Here is a 14,081-nt window from a genome sequence, read left to right as displayed (position 1 = left end):
CAGAGATCTATCCGGGGACAGACAAATAGGAAGAGGACGATGACGGACGGATTCACGATCTGTCCTTTATAGGTCCGGCGGTGCAGGGTGGGGATGATGATCCGAAGTGATACGTCGTCACCTGAATCAGGCACTCCCATTGGACCATGGCCACCATGCGACCTGGCCGCCATGGCCGGAAGCGGCCTTATTTTACATCCGGTGAGACATCGCTGAGCTGTGGAATTGTCTTGCCCCGAACACCTTGATATGAACCACCCCACACCAAACTCCCGGACCGTGCTCGAGCGACTGGCCGAGGGCCACATCGGTCCTGCATGCCCGCTCGGGCATCCCCGGCATGCTGCAGTTGGCACTGATCAATGCGCTTGCTTCGTCTGTATGCCATGCGGCCTGAGCGATCCAGCCGTACAGCATGCCTCTGCATGGTGGCGGCTGCATTGAGGCAGATGTAAGAGAAGATCTTTGCCATCTGCGGGAGATATTGGTGGCCACGGTGGCGAGTGAAGATCGATGGTAAGCTGCCGTTGTGAACCAACACGCAGACCTGAATAGAGATGTGCGCCATGCGCGTGCAGTACAGTGTGATGGTAATTATCACGGGCTGCGTGCGGGTCCGCTATCGTGCATGTGGTTATTTATCACAGTTGTGATCCTCACAGGTGGCTGCCTAAGTGTGGTGCCGGCCCCAATTTGTGTCATCGATTGAAGGAAAGGATTGGATATAATGATTTGATGCAGATTTGAGTTGAAAAGAGCACACCGCGTGCGTCCTGTACACCATTGGGATTTAATGTGTGGTTCTACTCTTCCCCTAGACACAGTATTCTTGTAGCGGGGGTTTTTTCCATCGTGTGGTTGATGCTTATTTTGGTCTCAGTGAAGACATTCATACGTACCACGTGTGGCGGCCTCGGTGATGGCAGCAAGAAAGAAAGAGATATAATCAGACGGAACTATGAGACCCACACAACGCACTTCGTCCCGTTTACCCATTAGACATGAGGCAAAGGTCTAACTGCACGTATATTAATGAAATGACTGTCTGGGGATCACTGTATGTTGGGTTCCATTGCCTTTGAGGCATGCGGTTTCCAGAACTGCAAATATATACATGTATATATTGTTATGGTTTTCACAATTGGATCCGACTAATGCACACAACATCCAGGTCGTCAGACAGTTATTTCCAGAAATGCATGTTCAGAATAGACCCATCCCCTTGTCTGGTGGGATTTTAACTCTCTGATGCGTTGGAGAAGGGTAGAGAACAGATTCCCTTTCGTTCTTATGGGATAACCTTTTTTCTTTACGACACGTTCATGGAGTATGATTTTATGTAAGTTTTCATTTCTGCACGAACGATATTCACCGTTCGTGCACGCAATCGATAGCCGTTAGCCCAACAGAGAGACATTCTACTCCCTTTCCATCAAGACACTTTGAACTTACAGGACATTTGATTAAACACACTGTGGGCTTTTCCTGAACAGTTATTCTGATGGTCAGATAAGGCTGTGGATCATTTACCTCAGGCATCCACCTTTTTCCATTGAGTTTGACACCCACCTCTCTTTCATCGACATTTGACATCCCCCCTTTTCCATTGATGTTTGACACTCTGTTCGGCAGCCCTATGGACGCTGGCTGGTTCTTGTTCGTCTCAGGCTGAACGGGGAGGTGATGGTTGCTGTTGATGTTTTATGAGCCATTCACGTTTTAGCTCGGTAATTCCAGCAAATGGCTGCTGTCTGGCATTCGTCCAGTGCCCCGAACATGGCATCCTGAGCCAGCCCTGTGTTAATTGGGAGTTGCATCTTGTTCGATGGTGGGGAAGGAATGATCACCGGGGTTGACGGTTGGAGCTCACGTGCAGCGATGCGCCAATATGCAAGCTGGATTTGGCTGAAGTCTGCTTGAGACCCACCAACACTGGTCACCAATAAAAAGGACAGGAGGACCGCCTTCATGACAGTTGGTGACAGTTCCTGGCGGTTCCTTACAGTTCCTGATGGTTGGTGATAGCTCCTGATGGTTCCTTATAGCTCCTGACCGTTGGTTACAGCTTCTTACAGCTCATGACCATTGATTACAGCCCCTGTCCATTGGTTACAGCTTCCTAAAAGCCCCTGACCTGACTATTGGAGCTCCTGATAGCTCCTGACGGTTGGTGATGGTTGGACTGTTCATGCTGGTTCTGCTCTATACCTGGCTCTTGGCGTCCCTGGTTCTTGGGGGTGACAACATGATGATGATTGGTGTTCGAGCCTGTTTGTGGGTGGGTGCACGGTGAGGCAGGAAGCTGGCAGTGGACCAAGTCATGCTCACACATTTTGGGTCATTTTGGTAGATGCACAACGACTTCTGCCTTGGTAAGCTGAGACCGGATTTCTTTTCCCCCTGAATGATCTGCTGTGTACCCATGTCTAGTGTTTGATTGTTAAGTAAAGCATAGTGATAAGCATCTGCTCTTTGTCATTTTTTTCTATTACTGCTAGTTGAATTCTTTATTTGTTTGAGATTACTTTGAATTCATCCATTTACATCACGAGGAAATAAAAAGTTCTTCAGTTTATTTATTTTTCGTGTTAATAAAAAATTACTTGTCGACGTTTTGACCGGTCCGTGCTTGTCATTTCCTTCCATTGATCCAGCATTGTCTGAACCTCGATAGACTGGGAGGTAATTACCAAACTAATTATCCTGTCATCATCGGCATGCACCAGTGGTAAATGCTCGGCTGCCATAATTAAGATCTAATCAAGATAAGATTGGTGCAACGCCGAGGGCATGTTCCCTGGTCAAGAGGCCACGTGACCTCCAGTTAAATGGCAAAATATATGGTGGACACTGGAACTCGTGGTTGACTGATTGGCGTTCGTGGTTGTTAAGCAACCCACCATATCATTAAGTTAATTGTGAGCAGTGGCCCCATGTCCGGTTCTTCCGAGGAGAAACAAGGATTAACCCCCTCATAATATACGCGGTACCTGTGGCAGTAACAATATATATGCATATGTATATGTATATATATATATATATATATATATATATATATATATATATATATATATATATATATATATATATATATATATATATATATATATATATATATATATATATTTATATATTTATATATATATATATATATATATATATATATATATATATATATTTATATATATATATATTTATATATATATATATATATATATATATATATATATATATATATATATATATATATATATATATATATATGCTGTATATAATTTAAATGTAACATTGTGGAAAAATATATCACATAATTTGTGAATGGGTGATAATGTATGAATAATATGGGGATTAAGAAAGATCATGGTGCCCTTTATCAGATACTACCAGGGGTACCCGGCATTCCCTGGTGCGTGATGTTCTAATCATGTTGGCATATGAAAGAAAACTATTTAATTTTCTATTGTTTTGTAGGGGCCAAAAAACACGTCGCTACACACACTAAGGAATGGGGTTGGGGTTCATTTATTATTACCTCTCACATCGTGACAAAGGAAGACAGGGCATGATCGAGCGATTTAAAAAAAATATATATATCTATATGTTATATATATATATATATATGAAATGAGAGCGAGAGATGAACCTTCAGAGTTTAGGCTTTATTCCATTTGATTGGAGCCGCTTCTGTGGACACACCAGGAAATACAGGTTCAGCTAGGAGTACATAAGCAGAAACGTATACATGTGCAGTTAACCATTGCAGACTAATCCGCGTAAGCACGGAGTTCGATATAATCTCCATTCTCACCAGTCAATGAGCACCTTCAGTTAACGAGCATCAAGTGGACAGCCGATGTCAATAGCAATGCCCCGGGGACAATCACTCGTGCCGCAGAGAGACATCCCCTTATACGCGAGACGCACAACATGTGATCCCGCGTCATGTCCCTTGATTCACGTTAATTCACCACATTCTCCTCACCTTTAAAATGTAACTAGGGGCCCATCTTACACACCATGATTGCTTTAGCTCTATAGGAGTATACATTTCAAGCAACGCGGACTAATAGATCTACAGGAGCATACATGCCAAGCAGTGATTATTTTGAGTTGTAGGAGCATGGAAATGAGCATCGATATATGATATAATGGGCATATAGGAGCATGAGCAGCGAGAATGCCGATAATCCCCTTTACAGATTGAGTCGTCGAGGGGCCTTATTCGTCGACCTCTCCGGGAGTAAACGGCAGTTTCACTTGAGGGAGACTCCCGATCCTCTTGGTGAGCCTCGACTTGTGCCGGGGATGACTCCTCGATCGCCCTCGGGGGGAACACGGCAGCCCCGTCGCCTGGCGGAGTTCCTGGGGGGGAAATGTCAGAAGGAGGAGAGCCAGGAGGTGGTGTACCGGCGGGAGGAGTACCGGCGGGAGCCAGATGGCGAACCGACACAGTGGTCTCCCTGCCATCCGGGAGCCTGACATGAGCATACTCTGGATTAGTGTCAATGAGTTCGACCCCCTCCACCAGCGGTTCATACTTGCTTTGTCGTACCGGGCGTTTCATGAACACTGTACCGGGGTGGGTCAGCCAGTTGGGCACCGTTTGACTGTCAACATAACGTCGTTGGTGAGTAAACATACGTTCGTGAGGAGTGGCATTTGTGGACGTGCAGAGCAAAGAGCGTATGGAATTCATTGCGTCAGGAAGAGCAACCTCCCATCGCTCGGGGCCCAGTCCTCTCGATTTCAGCGCCAGAGTTATGGCTTTCCAAATAACTCCATTATACCTTTCCACCTGCCCGTTCCCCTGTGGGTTGTAACCCGTCGTTCGACTAGTTGCTATGCCGTGCTCTAATAGGAATTGTTTTAGCCCGGCCGACATGAAACACGGCCCTCTGTCTGAATGTATGTACGAAGGTCTCCCAAACATAGCGAAGACGTCAGACAGACATTTTACGACAGTGCCCGAGGTCATATCCGAGCACGGAAACGCGAAAGGGAACCTTGAATATTCATCAACAACGGTGAATATGTATCTGTTGTCTGTCTCGGTGGGCAGGGGCCCTTTGAAGTCGATGTTTAGTCTCTCGAAGGGGGAAGTAGCCTTGATCAGTCTGCCAGATGCCGCGCCAAAGAATCTGGGTTTTAGTTCAGCACAAACAGGGCATGAAGCATTCATTTGTTTAATATCTTCAACAGAATAGGGAAGATTTTGTCTGCGTACGAAATGTGCCATCCTGGTTACCCTGGGTGGCACAGAGACACATGGAGGTCTTGCAAAGCCTGACTGATTGTTGCCGAACTGTAGACCCGGGAGAAGGTATCTGCAGCAGGGTTTTCCTTCCCGGGCCGGTAAACAATGTCGTACCTGTAGCAGGCTAGGTCTATCCGCCATCTCATAATTTTTTCATTCTTAATTTTCCCGTTATTTTTCCCATCAAACATGAAAGCCACGGATCGTTGGTCCGTAACGAGCGTGAAGTGGTTTCCCAGTAAATAATGTCTCCATTTACGCAGCGCTTCGACGATGGCGTACCCCTCCTTCTCTATTGCCGAGTGTCTCTGCTCGCTTCTAGAGAGAGTTCTCGAGAAGAAAGCGACCGGCCGCCCAGACTGATTAAGTGTTGCAGCTATGGCGTGATTTGAAGCGTCGGTTTCCACCACGAAGGGCACCGAGCTGTCGATCGATAAAACCACGGACTTACTGATATCATCCTTGAGATCGTGGAAAGCTTTCACGACAGCGGCATCTGGTGGAAAGTTTTTGCAATGCACTAGGGGATATATTTTCTCGGAGTATTGCGAAATCCATCTTGCATAGTAAGCGAACATCCCGATCACCCGGCGCATTGTCTGCAAGTCCTGAGGTGGTGGAAGCTCACGGAGCGGGCGCAATCGCTCAGGATCAGGCTTAATTGTGCCGTTGGCTATCGTGTAGCCGAGAAGGTCAATTGACCTTGCCGAGAATACGCATTTCTCGTAGTTGAGAGTCAGATTATATTTTCCAGCAATGCTCAAGAATCTGTCCAGATTCCTATCATGTTCCCTCTGATCCCTACCGCACACTGTGACATTATCCACGTAAACAAAAGTGTCTTCGAGGTTTTCATCTGAGATGATGTCGTCCATAACCCGTTGGAAGCAAGCTACTCCATTCGTGACACCGAATGGTATCCTTCTGAACTGGTAGAGGCGCCGCCCTGCCTGGAATGCAGTGTACGGTTTGTCTTCCTCTCGGATGGGAATTTGATGATAGGCGCTTCGCAAGTCGATGGTACTGAATACCTTATAATTGGCCACGCGTTCGACCATCTCATCTATGCGCGGCAGGGGGTAGGCGTCGAGTTGGGTGAAGCGATTGACCGTTTGGGAATAATCGACAACCATCCGTCTCTTATGGTTCTGACTGCTGGTCACTAACACCTGTGCGCGCCATGGCGAATCGCTCGGTTCTATAATTCCCCTCCTCCAGTAATCGCTTGGTTTCTGAAGTGATGAAATTCATGTCAGCAGTGGTATATCGCCGCGATTTGATCGCTATCGGTTTGCAGACCGGCGACAAGTTAGCGAACAGCTGGGGGGACGTCACCTCCGCGGTGGTCAGCGCATTTAAAATTAGACGAGGCTTGCTTCCTCCAAAGGGTATTTCGATGCTCGTGTGCTGCTTGAGGACATTATGACCCAGAATTACGTCTGCGCACAAATCACGAAGCACCAGCACCTTTACATCCCGATGCGTGTACCCTTTACGTCCAATTCAACATTGCAGTACCCTCGTACGCGGGATTGTAGTGAGGTGGCGGCCATGCATACCGTATTGTCAGTCGGGTGGATTACCCATTTCCTGCCCTTCACTAGCGAGCTGTTGACGAAACTTTCAGAGCTACCGGTATCAATCAGTGCCTCAGCCATATGCCCGTTAATTCGCACGTTGATGATAGCCTTGGATAGATTCCCCGGAGAGGCTGCAGTCAATTTATTTTGCGAGTAGAGAGCCGCAGAAGTGGGTTTATTCCTCCTTAGAGTAGATTTACATACCCTGGCATAATGCCCTTTCTTGTCGCAATTCATGCATGTGGCATCTCTGGCTGGACATTTTTGACGAGGATGCCTTTTGTACCCACAAAAGAAGCATTTACCGACCGGAGCAGTTGCTGAGGAGTTTGACGAGGTCTGGGTATCCGGCTCCTCGGGTGTTTCTCCATCCCTCATGTCTGGCTGAGTCTGTGCCAGTGGGGTTCCTTGGGTTCCCATCGTAGCAGCGTTCATGAGCAGCATCGGTGTCCCAAATGACTCAGATTGCTGCTGAGCCGTATCCATCGCTCGAGCCTGATCGACTACCTTGTCAAGAGTGGGTTGCGCTTTCTCTAGTAAGCGTTGCCGTATGTGGGCTGATCTGAGTCCTTGGATGAATGCCTCCCGTGTCGCTTCCTTTCGGTGTTCCTCGGCGCTTACGGCCCGGAAGCTGCCGTCTTTTCCCAGCTGATTCAGAGCTTGCAGGAACTGATCGATTGTCTCCCCGGCTGCTTGCTTGCGTGTGTTGAGAAGATGTCGTATGTATACCTCGTTCTTGGGCTTCACGTAGAGCGCCTGCAGTACGTCAATCGCTGCTTCGTAAGTGTCGCACCCCGAGAAGAGCCTGTATACGCCGGGCGAGACATGATTCACGAGAGCGGCAAATTTGTCAGCTCCCTCCGCGATGATGGTCAGATAGTGTGAGAAGGAGCAGAACCAATGTGACCATTTCATTTCTGCGTCAGTCGTGTTTGGGTCTGCGTCGAACCTCTCTGGTTTGTAGATCTTGTCCATCTTTGGTTGAGAGAGCCGAGAAAATCAAATGGAATAAATTGAAATGAGAGCGAGAGATGAACCTTCAGAGTTTAGGCTTTATTCCATTTGATTGGAGCCGCTTCTGTGGACACACCAGGAAATACAGGTTCAGCTAGGAGTACATAAGCAGAAACGTATACATGTGCAGTTAACCATTGCAGACTAATCCGCGTAAGCACGGAGTTCGATATAATCTCCATTCTCACCAGTCAATGAGCACCTTCAGTTAACGAGCATCAAGTGGACAGCCGATGTCAATAGCAATGCCCCGGGGACAATCACTCGTGCCGCAGAGAGACATCCCCTTATACGCGAGACGCACAACATGTGATCCCGCGTCATGTCCCTTGATTCACGTTAATTCACCACATTAACATTCACCATATATATATATATATATATATATATATATATATATATATATATATATATATATATATATATATATATATGCTGTATATAATTTAAATGTAACATTGTGGAAAAATATATCACATAATTTGTGAATGGGTGATAATGTATGAATAATATGGGGATTAAGAAAGATCATGGTGCCCTTTATCAGATACTACCAGGGGTACCCGGCATTCCCTGGTGCGTGATGTTCTAATCATGTTGGCATATGAAAGAAAACTATTTAATTTTCTATTGTTTTGTAGGGGCCAAAAAACACGTCGCTACACACACTAAGGAATGGGGTTGGGGTTCATTTATTATTACCTCTCACATCGTGACAAAGGAAGACAGGGCATGATCGAGCGATTTAAAAAAAATATATATATCTATATGTTATATATATATATATATATATATATATATACATATATATATATATACACACACAACTTGTTTTTTCATCTTTTTATATCTAAAACACTCACTGATGAACCTCTGAAAGTTTGGCAAAGATACGACAAGATGTTTCAGAAAGGTAAATGCAACTTCAGACAATGTAAAATGTTTTCATTTTCTTATGTTCTGTTTTTCTCTGTGTTGTTCCAGCTCCAGACAAGATGCTGTTCTGTTTTCTCTCTCCAAGATCGAGGCTCATTGGTGCTGGCGGGTATGACCTAACTTGTGGGGCCGTGGGATAACTCTGACACACAATAAGGAAATAATGAACAGGAAAGAGGATTGAGAGGAGGGAAGGAAACATAGTAACCTGCAGCTCAAAGGGTTGGGTAAGAAAGGCTTCATGGGGGTAATAATATATATTTATTTATTTATTTATCTTAACATCGTTCATGTTCCTTATCATATTACAAAGAACTCGAATTTCAACTGTTGCTTTCAGCCACAACAATTCACTCTGGATCCTTATAAAAGGCATTAAAAGTCCTGTCGTCAGTGAATTGTAAGGGGTAACAAAGGTTAGCAAGTGTGGCAGGATTGAGCTGTCTCGTCTGTGTTCCATTCACAGCCATATTATAAACTGGAATTGGATTGGTGCTTCGCGATTATGTGGTGTTGCATCAAAAAGTTCACTATCCTGCTGGATGGACATAAAGCCGGCTGTCCCGTCTTGCTAGCATTCGCTGGACATTAATGATGCCACAGTGTCATTTGTTAAGAGTATGGGGGTTATATTGACGCCATGCTGAACAAATGACAAATTTGTGCCACATTCAGGTGAACATCAAGTCTGCCCAAAAATATGAACATATCACTAACCTAACTAACCCTGGCCAACCACACGATAATGTGCGGATAATTAGGGCTGTGAAAGAACTACTACTACTACAACTACGACTACTACTGGTTAACACGCATAACCTGATTTGAAATGATGAAACACTCGTTCACCTTCATCAGCTGCTATTCAATTCAAGGTCTTATAGAAACAATGAGGTCTGATTTCCATCATCCCCAACTTGCCAGCTCCTGATAATCTGGGAAGACGGACATTTTTGATTCTTACAACAAACCAACTCCGAATAGAACGTGCAGTTTGTTTCATTATTGTGGATTTGCGATGAGTTTGTGCCGCATCGACTTTGCTCGCTCGTTTTGCCTTGGATTCAACAGTCAACCAGATCAGAGTCAGAGAAAAAGAGGATACCTCGAGGCTGATGTGTTTCTTTTCTACTTTTCATGTTTTGGGCCTCAAATTGGAAATAACAGAGTAATGAAATATAAAACACATACCAGTCGCCAAAAGGTGCAAGTTTACATATTCAAGTAATTCATCATGAGGGTTAATACCGAATCACCATGTCCTCCACTCATTGATGCAGCCACAGTAGTCATGTCCAGCCCTTTTTGGAAACTTTGTGTTAAAATGAAGGTAATTGCTGTACATTTCCAGATCCTTCATCAGCAATTAATTCATTATCATGACATGTATAGCCTGGTATTGGCTTAAGATCTAAGGGTCTTGAGTTCGATCCCCTGTCGGCTGCTCAGTTAACACCAGGTGCGGTTGACTCAGCCTGTCATCCTTCCGAGGTCGGCGAAAAAAGTACCAGTGTATGGGTGGAGGGGCACAGCATTAGGGGCACGTCCGTGCCCCCAGCAGTCACAGGCTGCACATGAAAGCTAGTTATGACATGCGTGTGTGTGTGTGTGTGTGTGTGTGTGTGTGTGTGTGTGTGTGTGTGTGTGTGTGTGTGTATATGTGTCTGCATATGTATGTGTATCTATGTGTATGTGTGTATGTATATGTGTGTGTATGTATGTATATATGTATGTGTGTATGTATATGTATGGGTGTATGTCTGTATGTATGTGTTTGCATATATGTATGTATGTATATGTGTATGTGTGTATATATGTGTGTATGTATATGTTTGTGTGTGTATGTATGTGTATGTATGTCTATGTATGTGTGTAAATATGTGTATATGTGTGTGTATGTATGTATATGTATGGGTGTATGTCTGTATGTATGTGTTTGCATATATATGTGTATCTATATATATGTATATGTATATGTATGTGTATGTGTGTATATATGTGTATGTATACATATGTATGTGTGTATGTATATGTTTGTGTGTGTATGTGTGTATGTATGTATATACGTATTATGTGTATGCATATGTATGTGTTTCTGTATGTATGTATATATATATATATATATATATATATATATATATATATATATATATATATATATATATATATATATATATATATATATATATATATATATATATACAGTCAAAGCTCGTTACTATGCCACCTCGCTTCTATGCCACTCTCGCAATTATACCACTTTTGCTCGGTCCCGCCAAATTTAATACAAAATAAATTTACTATGCCACCCCCTACTCTCGCTACCATGCCACTACTGTGTGACTGTTAAAAGGCATGAGTCGTGAAAAAGTCTGTATTGCGCAGTGCTCGATTATCACACTCACGTCCAAAGGCGAAGCGACGAACTACAGTCCAGCTGCGCTCAACATAACTCAATACGTACGCGCATAGTCAGACTGTGTCAAAACACGTGGTTCTTCTCCCCGATGCCAGCCACAACAAGCCAATCACAACACGCACAACGAGACACAAAAAAGCGCGAGCACACACACAGACACGCAGGCACACGTACAACAGTGACATCATTTTTTTTCAAATTCAGCCCATAATGTCAGCTCAGAAACGCAAGCGAACCGACGTTACGCTGAAGGAGAAGAAGGAGATCATCGATGCCGCGAAGAAGGAGCCGAATCAGTCCAAGTTGGCCAGGGAGATTAGCAAGAAATGGGGCGTCGAAGTTAAGAGAACCACCGTGAAGGGCATTCTCAGCAAGAAGGATGCAATCGAGGCTGCAATCAAAGCTGGATTTCCATCGAAGCGCATGAAGTTGACGCAGGCTCACGACCCGAAGCTTGATGAGGGAGTGCTCATGTGGCTGAAGCAATCAAGAGGACAGAATGTGCCTGTCAGCGGCGATCTGATCAAGGAGAAGGCGATGAAACTGGCCGAGCTGATGCACATCCCAGACTTCATAGCGAGCGACGGTTGGTTGGGCAATTTCAAGAAGCGCCACGGCATCACGTTCAAGACAGTGCAGGGCGAAGCTGGAGCGGTGGATTCGCAATCCCTTCTTGAGTGGCAACAACAGGTTCTCCGGCCCTTACTCGGGCAGTTCTCCGCAGACGACGTCTTCAACCTGGACGAGACTGGACTCTTCTGGCAGCTGCTTCCGAACAAGACCATGGCTTTCAGGGGAGAGCGGTGTACTGGAGGAAAGAAAAGCAAGCAAAGGATCACTCTTCTGGTTGGGGCAAACATGAGCGGCAGCGAGAAGTTTCCTCTTCTGGTGATTGGCAATTCCAAGAAACCCCGTGCCTTCAAGAACAAAGAGATCCCGGTCAAGTACAAGGCGAACTCGAAGGCGTGGATGACGGCGGAGCTTTTCGAGGAGATGTTGCGTGCGTGGGACGGACGACTCGGCCGGCAGGGACGCAGAGTGCTGGTCTGTCTCGATAACTTCTCTGGCCACCCTCCCGAGCTCAAGCTGAACAACATCCAACTGGTCTTCTTCCCACCCAACACGACAGCCAATTCGCAACCAATGGATCAGGGAATCATAGAGAACCTCAAGCGCCACTACAAGAAGCTCCTGCTATGCCGCCGGCTTGAGGCCATAGACGAGGGAAAGGAGTTCAAGTTCACGTTGCTCGACGCTCTACACGTCGCCCGGCGTGCTTGGGAGCAGGTCGGCAAGTCGACGATCAGGAACTGTTTCGCGAAGGCCAAGTTCATCGAAGAGGAGATCCAAACTGAGCCACAGGATGCGGAGCTGCCCGACATCTGGGAAGCTCTGCCTGCCGAGGAAAAGATGCACGAGAACGAGGAGATCGAGCTGTCTGACTTTCTCGAAGCCGACGATCACCTCGCGACTGGCGGGTATTTCACGCTGGAGGAGATTGCGGAGGAGATTCTGTGCAGTGAGGAGCCGGTGGAAAGCGAAGATGACGAGGTAACTGTCGAGGAGGAAATCGTTCCGTTCGAGGAAGCCCAGCGCGCTTGTAGCACCGTCCGGAAGTTCATGCAGCAGAGAAGCGGGAAGCCCGGTGTGATGCAAGCGTGCGATCGGCTAGACAACGAGATGCACGAGATCCGCCGAAAGAAGATGCGCCAGCCGACGATTCTTGAAAGCTTTGTGCGTCGTGAATTTCTTGCCATGCCATATGTTAGTGTGTGAACTCTGTTAGTGTGTGTATGATCTCCGTTCGCTTAGCTTATACAACAGTCGTGCCTTTTACTTGCTGGAATAAATTTTGTCTAAAGATTAACTACAGATGGGTAACTTGAGAAAATAAGGCCGTTTTTACAAAATCTCGTTACTATGCCACTTTTGCTCGGTCCCGACGGGTGGCATAGTAACGAGCTTTGACTGTATATATATATATATATATATATATATATATATATATATATATATATATATATATATATATATATATATATATATATATATATATGTGTATGTATGTATATATGTATGTATATGTATGGGTGTATATCTGTATGTATGTGTTTGCATATATATGTGTATCTATATGTATGTATGTATATGTATATGTATATGTATGTGTATGTGTGTATATATGTGTATGTATAGATATGTATGTGTGTGTGTATATGTATGTATGTACGTATGTATGTGTATGCATATGTATGTGTTTCTATATGTATGTATGTATATGTATGTGTATGTATGTCCGTGCATGTGTGTAAATATGTGTATATGTGTATGCATATGTATGTGTATCTATGTGTATGTGTGTGTATCTATGAGTGTATGTGTGTATGTATGTGTTTGTGTGTATCTATGTGTATGTGTGCATTGGGATTCGCTAGATATCCGTTATTGTCGGGTGTTCAGTGTGTGTGTGTGTGTGTGTGTGTGTGTGTGTGTGTGTGTGTGTGTGTGTGTGTGTGTGTGTGTGTGTGTGTGTGTGTGTGTGTGTGTCTGCAACGCGAGGCTCCACAGCACAAACCAGCAAACCGATTTTGATGAAACTTGGCAAACAGGTGCCATATGGGCTGGGAGTGTGTGCGTTTGAGTTTCGTTGGTAAGCAACCACCCTTTGCTATGCAGCAGCCGAAAAACCACGTTTTAAGAACCCAAACGGAAACTGACGTAGCACGGCTTCTATGATAGGTAGAGTGACCGGACCAACTCCTGCCTATTCTATGCATCCCCATCTAGTTATCGCAATAGCATAACGTTCCTCTATCTCTCATAGTTTCCGAATGGCAGCCCTCCGAATGCGGAAAGGTGGTGAACCAGGGAATATGTT

At 45.1% G+C, this 14,081-nt stretch overlaps 1 long non-coding RNA gene across 4 annotated transcripts in view; it reads left to right on the top strand.

Annotated features, from left to right (window-relative positions):
• The window catches only part of LOC147027224 (uncharacterized), a 105,079-nt gene that overhangs the window by 72,325 nt on the left and 18,673 nt on the right, over positions 1-14,081 (top strand). For 3 of the 4 annotated variants that reach the window (XR_015058739.1, XR_015058738.1, XR_015058737.1), the window contains exon 2: positions 8,833-8,893. This is a non-coding gene — a long non-coding RNA (uncharacterized LOC147027224). The remainder of the gene's footprint in view (positions 1-8,832; positions 8,894-14,081) is intronic. The other variant, XR_015058740.1, reaches the window with a different exon arrangement.

This window comes from Eptatretus burgeri, chromosome 5, assembly GCF_056783735.1.
Source record: "Eptatretus burgeri isolate ZD-2024b chromosome 5, Ebu_testis_v1, whole genome shotgun sequence".
Taxonomy (NCBI): domain Eukaryota; kingdom Metazoa; phylum Chordata; class Myxini; order Myxiniformes; family Myxinidae; genus Eptatretus; species Eptatretus burgeri.
The sequence above is the reverse complement of the archived record's forward strand: the minus strand, read 5'-3'. Positions and strand labels throughout refer to the sequence as shown.